Here is a 7,500-nt window from a genome sequence, read left to right as displayed (position 1 = left end):
AATAATTTCATGAAATGTTTTCTTTCTTCCCCGACTCGGCTTCGTTTCTCTCTAGTTCTTTTTCTTTCCCCAACTCCAGCCTTTCTCCCTATCCCCCCACCACCCTTTCCCATATCCCCCCACCACCCTTCTTCCTCCCTGCACCACCACCCTTTCCCCCCTTTTTCCCTAACAACCACCCTTTCCTCCATTTCCCCCCCACCAACCTTCCCCTCTATCCCCCATTCTCCCACCACCCTTCCCTCCCTTTCCCCTGTAATTCTCAGCGGGAGGGAATGATCGGGCGGCGCGTCTCGCGAACAGCTGATCCCTCGCGCTCCTCGTGGTTCTGTTTTGATTTTGTTTCGCGGAGTTTGTTGCCGTTTTTTCTAACTTTTCTACCTTTTTATGTTTATTTATAATATTTGATTTAGTTGTGTTTTGTTTATATTTTTATTTGAATTTTATTTTGTGATTATGATTTTTATTTGTATGTTCCTTTTCCCTTTACTCTTTCTCATTATTTTTTTCTCTCTCGCTATTCCCGTTTTTTATTTTTATTTGTCCCTTTACTCTCACTTTCACTCACATTTTTCTCTCGTTCTTCCCGTTTTTATTTCTACTTTCCTTTCACTCTCCCCTCCACTCTGGCCATAAGTGAAAGGCCCGGGCGAAGCCAGAACTTCGCAAATCTCAAGCAGCAACCTCCACTCTGCCTGTCTCTCTCGTGGGGTCCGCGCCGGGCAGTCTGAAGGAGGTCGTCTTGAGGAGGAGTCGTGGACGCGCTTCGTCGGCGCTGGCGGGGCGCTGGCCGGCCCTCGGCTGCTCCGGACGGCCGAGGGGGACGTCGGCTGCTCCGGACGGCCGAGGGGGACGTCGGCTGCTCCGGACGGCCGAGGGGGACGTCGGCCGCTTGGTCGGTGCCATGTTGGGCGTCGGTTGCGTGGCTGGGTGATTCTGCTTGTTTGTCTGTCTCTGGCTCTTTGTCTTTCTGTCTGGCTGTCTATGTCTCGGTCTGCCTGGTTTTTGTCTGTCTGTCTGTTTATCTGGTCTGTCTGTTTGTCGGTCTGTATGTCTGTTTGTCTGTCTTTGTCAGTCTGTCTGTTTGTCTGTCTTTGTCAGTGTGTCTGTTTGCCTTTGTCAGTCTGTCTGTCTGTGTGCTTAGGTAGGTTACCTTACATGTGCACATATAAATACACTTGTATGTGTACGTCACATACAGATATACAAATATACATATACTCAGACACTGACACAAATTCGTGAGCTCACAGTCTCACACAAATGTTCATATTTTCCATTGTTTAACCCCATTTTGTAGCGTACCAGCATTTTACCTGCATAATTTTTTCTCTCCCTACCGTGCTCTTCCCTCGTCCTTCATCTCTACCTATATATCTATCTATCTATCTTTCCCTCTCCCTCTCCCTCTCCCTCTCCCTCTCCCTTCCCTTCCCTTCCCTTCCCTCCCTCCCTCCCTCCCTCCCTCCCTCCCTCCCTCCCTCCCTCCCTCCCCCCCCTCCCTTCATCCATCCATCCATCCATTCTTCTATTCTTCCTTCCCTCCCTTCCTCACTCCCTCCCCCTCATCTCCCCCCTCCCCCCAGCCATCACCTGGAAGCAATAATAAAAAGCCAACAGCCCGCCAAGAATCATGCACGGGAGCGCCGAAACGTCAAATTGCGATCTGACAGCGGCGGGGCGGCGGGGGAGGGGAGGGGGCGAGGGGCGTGGCAGGGGCGGGGTGGGGGAGGAGGCGACGGGGAGAGTGTATTAGGGTGTTGGGGGAGGAAGGGATAAGGGTAAGGGTAAGGGTAGGGGTAAGGCAAAGTGGGAGGAGGGAGTCGCAAAGATGAGGGGGATGAGAGAGAGAGGGAGGGAGAGGAAGAGAGAGAGAGAAGGGGAGAAAGAGAGAGAGAGAGGGAGAGAGAAAGAGTGATAGAGAGGGAGAGAAAGAGAGAGAGAGAGAGAGAGAGAGAGAGAGAGAGAGAGAGAGGGGGAGAGAAAGGGGGAGAGAAAGAGAGGGAGAGAGAGAGAGGGGAGAGAGAGAGAGAGAGAGAGAGAGAGAGAGAGAGAGATGGAGAGAAAAAGAGAGAGAGAGAGATGGAGAGAAAAAGTGAGAGAGAGAAGAGTGAGTGAGGGAGAGAGAGAGAGAGAGAGAGGGATGGTGGGGGTGGACAGGATGAGGGAGGAGGGGAGGGGGGGTCACGGGTGAGGGGTGAAGGGCTAAGGTGAGTAGGAAATGGACAGAAGGGAGAACGCTAAGAGGAGGAAGAGGACAGGAAAACTAACAAAGAAAAACAAGTAAAAAAGCATGAGGAGAGAGAGTGAGAGAGAGAGAGAGAGAAAGAGAGAGGAGAGAAGAGAGGAGAGGAAGGAGAAGGAGGGAGAGACGGAGAGAGAGAGGGAGATGACGGAGAGAGAGAGGGAGAAGAGAGAGATGAGGAGAGAGAGAGAGAGAGAGAGAGAGAGAGAGAGAAAGAGAGAGAGAGAGAGAGAGACGATGAGAGAGAGAGAGGGAGAGAAAGAGGAGAGAGAGAGACAGGAGGGATTTTTGAGAAAGATGAGAGATGAGAGAGCGAGAGAGTATGAGAGATGAGAAAGACGAGAGAGAGAAAGAAGAGAGAGAGGAGAAGAGAGAGAGAGAGAGAGACGAAGAGAGATGAGAGATGAGAGAAGAGAGAGAGAGAGAGAAAGAGAGAGAGAGAGAGAGGGGGAGAGAAAAAGATAAAAGAAAGAGAGGAGAGAAAGAGAGAGAGAGAGTGCGGAGAAAGAAGAAGAGAGAGAGAGAGAGAGAGAGAGAGAAGAGAGAGCGAGAGAGAGAGCGATAGAGAGAGCGGAGTGAGAGCCGAGAGAGAGAGAGCGAGAGAGAGAGCGAGAGAGAGAACGAGAGGAGAGAGAGCGAGGAGACGAGAGCGAGAGAGATAGAGAGAGAGAGGAGGGAGAGCAAAGAGAGAGAGAGGGAGGGAGGGAGAGGGAAGGAGAGGTGAGAGAGGGGAAAGGGAGGGAAGGGAGAGAGGAGAGGGAGGGGGGGGAGAGAAGAGGAGAGAGGGAGAGAGAGAGAGAGAGAGAGAGAGAGAGACGAGATGAGAAGAGAGAGAGAGAGAGAGGGGGGGGAGAGGAGAGGAGAGGGAGGGAGAGAGGGGGGGGGGGGGAGAGAGGGAGGAGAGAGCGAGAGGAGACGAGGGAGAGAGGAGAGGAGAGAGAGAGAGAGAGGATGAGAGTGAGAGGAGAGAGAGATTTTTTTTTTTTGAGATTCTTATTTTTTTTTGATTTTTTTTTTTGGAGATCGAGATGAGAGAGAGAGAGTGAGACGAGAGTTAAGAGAGAGAGAGAGAGAGAGGAGACGAGAGCGAGAGAGAGAGAGAGAAAGAGCGAAGGGAGAGAGAGAGGAGAGAAGAGAGGAGAAGAGAGATGAAAGAGAGAGAGAAGAGAGAGAGAGGGAGGGGAGAGAGAGAGGAGGAGAGAGAGAGAGAAGAAAGAGAGAGGAGAGAAAGAAGAGAGAAGAGAGAGAGAAAGAGAGAGAGAGGAAGGGAGGGAGAGGGAAGGAGAGGGAGGGAGGAAGAGAGGGAGAGGGAGGGGGGAGAGCGAGCAGAGAGAGAGAGCGAGGGAGAGGGAGCGATAGGTGGGGAGACGAGAGGAGAGAGCAGAGAGAGGAGTGGGGGAGGATTGAGAGAGATGAGAGAGAGAGAGGAGAGAGAGGATCGAGAGAGAGAGAGAAAGAGACGAGAGAGGAGAGAACGAGAGAGAGATGAGGGAGAGAAAGAGAGCAGAGAGAGTGGGGAGAGAAAGAGGGAGAATGAGAGCGAGAGGGAGCGAGAGGCGAGAGAGGAGTGCGAGAGAAAAGAGAGAAGACGGAGAGAGACGAGAGAGGAGAGAGAGAGAGAGAGAGAAAGAGAGAGAGAGAGTAGAGAGAGAGATGATGAGGGCGGAAGAAGAGAGAGAGAGAGAGAAGAGGAAAAGAGAGAGAGAGAGAGGGGAGGAGAGAGAGAAAAAAAAGAGGAGAGAGAGAGAGGAGAGGAGAAGGGGAGGGAGAAGAAAAGAGAGAGAAGAAGAAAAGAAGAGAGAGAGAGGCGAGGAGGAGAAGAGGGGGGGGAGGGAGAGAGAGAGAGAAAAGAGAGAAGAGAGAGGAGAGAGAGGAGAAAAGGAGAGGAGAAAAGAGGAGGGAGAGAGGAGAAGAGAGAGAGAGAGAGGGAGGAGAGAAGAAGGGAGAGAGAGAGAGGAAAAAGGGAGAGGAGAGAAAAAAGGGGGAGGGGGAGGGAGAGAGGGAGGGGGGGAGGAAAAAAAGGGGAAAAAAAGGGGGGAGAGGGGAAAAAGGGAGGGGGGGGGAGAAGGGAGAAAAAAAAAAGGGGAGAGAGAGAGAGGGGGAAAGAGGAAAAAAAAAAAAAAATGGGGAAAAAAAAAAAAAAAAAAAAAAGGGGGGGGGGGGGGGGGGGGGGGGGAGAGAGGGGGGGGGGGGTGGGGGAGAAAGACGGGGGAAGAGAGGAGGGGGGAGAGAGGGGGGGAAAAGGAGAGAGAGGAAAAAGGGGGGGGGAGAAGAGAGAGGGGGGGAAAAGAAAGGGAGGGGGGAAAAGAAGGGAGAGGGGAGGGGGAGAGGGAAGGGGGGGGGGTTGGGGAGAGGGGGGGGAGGGGGAAGAGGAGAGGGGGGGGGGAGAAAGAGGGGGAGAAGAGAAGACGGGGAAGTTGAAGAGAGAGAAGAGGAGAAGGGGGGAGAGAGAGGAGGAAGGGGGGGGGGAGAGAGAGAAGAGAGAGGGGGGAAGAAAGAGAGAGAGGGGGGAGAAAAGAGAGAGAGAGGGGAGAGAGAGAATTGGGTGAATGAAGGATTGAAGAAATGAAAAAGAAAAAAAAAATGAAAAAAGAAAAAAAAAAAGGAGAAAGAGAAGAAAGATTAAAAGAAAACAAGTGAGGAAGAAATATAAAGCAAAGGGAGGACAGCAAGACGAAGGGAAGAGAGAAACAGGAAGAGAAAGAGATAAGAAAAAGGGAGATCGAGACAGGAAACTCGAGAAGCTGAAATATAGACCAGATAAAAGGAATGCGAGGCAGGGGAAGGGAGTGTGAGAGAGAGCTCGCACGCCCCGCACGCAAACCCGAGGCCCGGGGGCTGGGGCAAATTTAATGTAAAATGAATGGTGATGGAAGCTTGACGTGGCGAGAAAGAATGCAAGACGCCGGGGAGGCTGATTTCATGCGAGGGAAAGCGGGCGGCAAGGAGTAGGGGAGAGAAGGGGCTAGGAAGGGGGGGGAGAAGAAGGAGGGATAGAAAGGGGGAGAGAGAGAGAGAGAGAGAGAGAGAGAGAGAGAGAGAGAAAGAGAGAGAGAGAGAGAGAGAGGAGAGAGAAAAGAGAGAAAGAAAGAAAGGGAGAGAGGAAAGAGGGAAAGGGAGAGGGAGAGAGAGAGGAGAGAGAGGGAGAATGAGAGGAGAGATCATCATCATCACCACCACCACCATCATCATCATCATCATCATATATCATCATCATCATCATAATACATCCATCATCATCATATCATCATCGTCATCGTCATCATCATCGTCATCATCATCATCACCATCACCATCATCATCATCATCATCATCATCATCATCATCATCATCATCATCATCATCATCATCATCATCATCATCATCTCATCATCATCATCATCATCATCGTCATCGTCATCATCATCATCACCATCACCATCACCATCACCATCATCATCATCATCATCATCACCATCATCACCATCAGAAACGGGCAAAAAGAGCTGAGAAAGGAGAAAAGAATTAACTCAAAGCACAAGCAAACGAAAGCAGAAACGGATACCCCCGCCCCCCACCCCGAGGGCAGGCGGGCACGGAGGCCCAGAGCTTGGCACCGGAAGTGGATAAGCGAGAGCCATCAGGATTAGGCCACAGACAGGAGAAAAGATCCTGAGGAAACTTCGTCATTTTGTCACGCTAACTTTGTTTGTTACTGCAGTATTATCAGTTGTCAGTTCTCCACAGTTCCTGCCCCGCCTCCCCCAGCCGCTGTTTTGCACCATCTCCGCGCCCGTGCCGCCCGCCCACGCTCATTCATTCTGACCATGCGCGCGTCTTCTGCACGGTATACTCTATCCCGCCCACCTGCTCGATCCCACGCCCACGCTTCACACCCACGCTGCCTTACACCCCCTCCCTCCTCGCTCTAAACACCCTGCCGGAACCGACGAAAATTGGCCCAATCTAACGCTGCCGTGCCATTATCTCAGAAGTAGGACTGGCCGTAGGGTCGCTGGCGCCTGCTTGGGACGGTGGGAGTCTCGACCTTACGGACGCAAGCCTGCACTGACCAATCTCCCTTGCGGTTCTCCCTCACCCCACCCCCACTCCCCGTGCCATGCAGCTTCTTTACCCCCTCCCCAACTCCCCCATCCCCCCTCTACTCATTCACGTGCTCCTCCCCTCTTCCTCACACGCCCAGCTACTCCCTCTCCATCTCCCAACTCCCTCTCTTTCCCCCCACTTCTGCTTCCCTCCCCTCCCTCCACTCGCCCCTCCCCCGAGAGGAGGTCCTATTCGACCAAACTTTGCTTAGGAATCGAAGCGGGACATCGGGTTGCTCCATGGAGGGCGGGGGGGGGGGGCAGATACCAGAGATGCCCTCTCTCCCTGGAGGGCACTGAGGGGCATGTGGATACGGTGAGGGAACTCTGAGAGGGGTAGGAGTGAGGAGAGCTAGGGGCTTGAGGAGGGCCCTGGCAGGTGGAGTAAGTGGAGTGGAAAGGGGTAGGTTGCAGGGGAGGGGGGAGGAGAGGGGATGAGAAGGAATAAGGCGAGGGGAGGGGGGGAGAAGCTAGGTAAGGGAAGGGGTAAGGGATGAGTAGGATGGCAGGGGAAGGGAGAGAAATGAGGGACGTGAAGGGGGAAAGGGGTCGGGCGTAGGTACAGGAATGGTAGGGTATTTTTTTCACTACAGTATAAGGTCTTCCCTTAAGGTCCTGTGTTAAAAAGATGGCCTTGGGAGCTGTACTAGAATGGCCGTCGGTACTGCTGGCGGGGTTGGTGGCGGTGGCAGGGAAATTTTTGAGTATGCGCTAAAAGAAAATTTTTATTGGCATGACGATTGGTTAGACAAGAGACGAGTTGAGGATGACATTGGGTTCTTTTCGAAAGCTAAATTAATTGTTTTAGTTTCGTTTTCTTGCTACAGGAGTTGTTATGTTGATGGGAGCTCTTTGGTTAAAGTTCTAATATTGATGAAAGTTAATAAAAAATGGGTTAATTTTTGGAAAGGTCAAATACTTTGTGAGAGCAAGAAGTCGTCTTTTTAACGAATTAAAATGGTTAATGGCTTATACGCTTATATTTATGTATATTATTGCAAAAAAAAGAAAAAGTACTGTTTTTTCCTGTGGTGCTATTTTTTTATGTCACAGAAAACATTACATTCTATTTTTACAACTTCAGTGGCAGGAAGGTGTATTGTATGGTTGAATAAGTATGAAGGGTAGTCAGATTTGGGGTTACTGCAACTGGACAAGTACTTTTTGTGT

This window comes from Penaeus monodon, chromosome 18 (genome assembly GCF_015228065.2).
Source record: "Penaeus monodon isolate SGIC_2016 chromosome 18, NSTDA_Pmon_1, whole genome shotgun sequence".
In the NCBI taxonomy this organism is placed as follows: Eukaryota; Metazoa; Arthropoda; class Malacostraca; order Decapoda; family Penaeidae; genus Penaeus; species Penaeus monodon.
Note: the sequence above shows the minus strand (reverse complement) of the source record.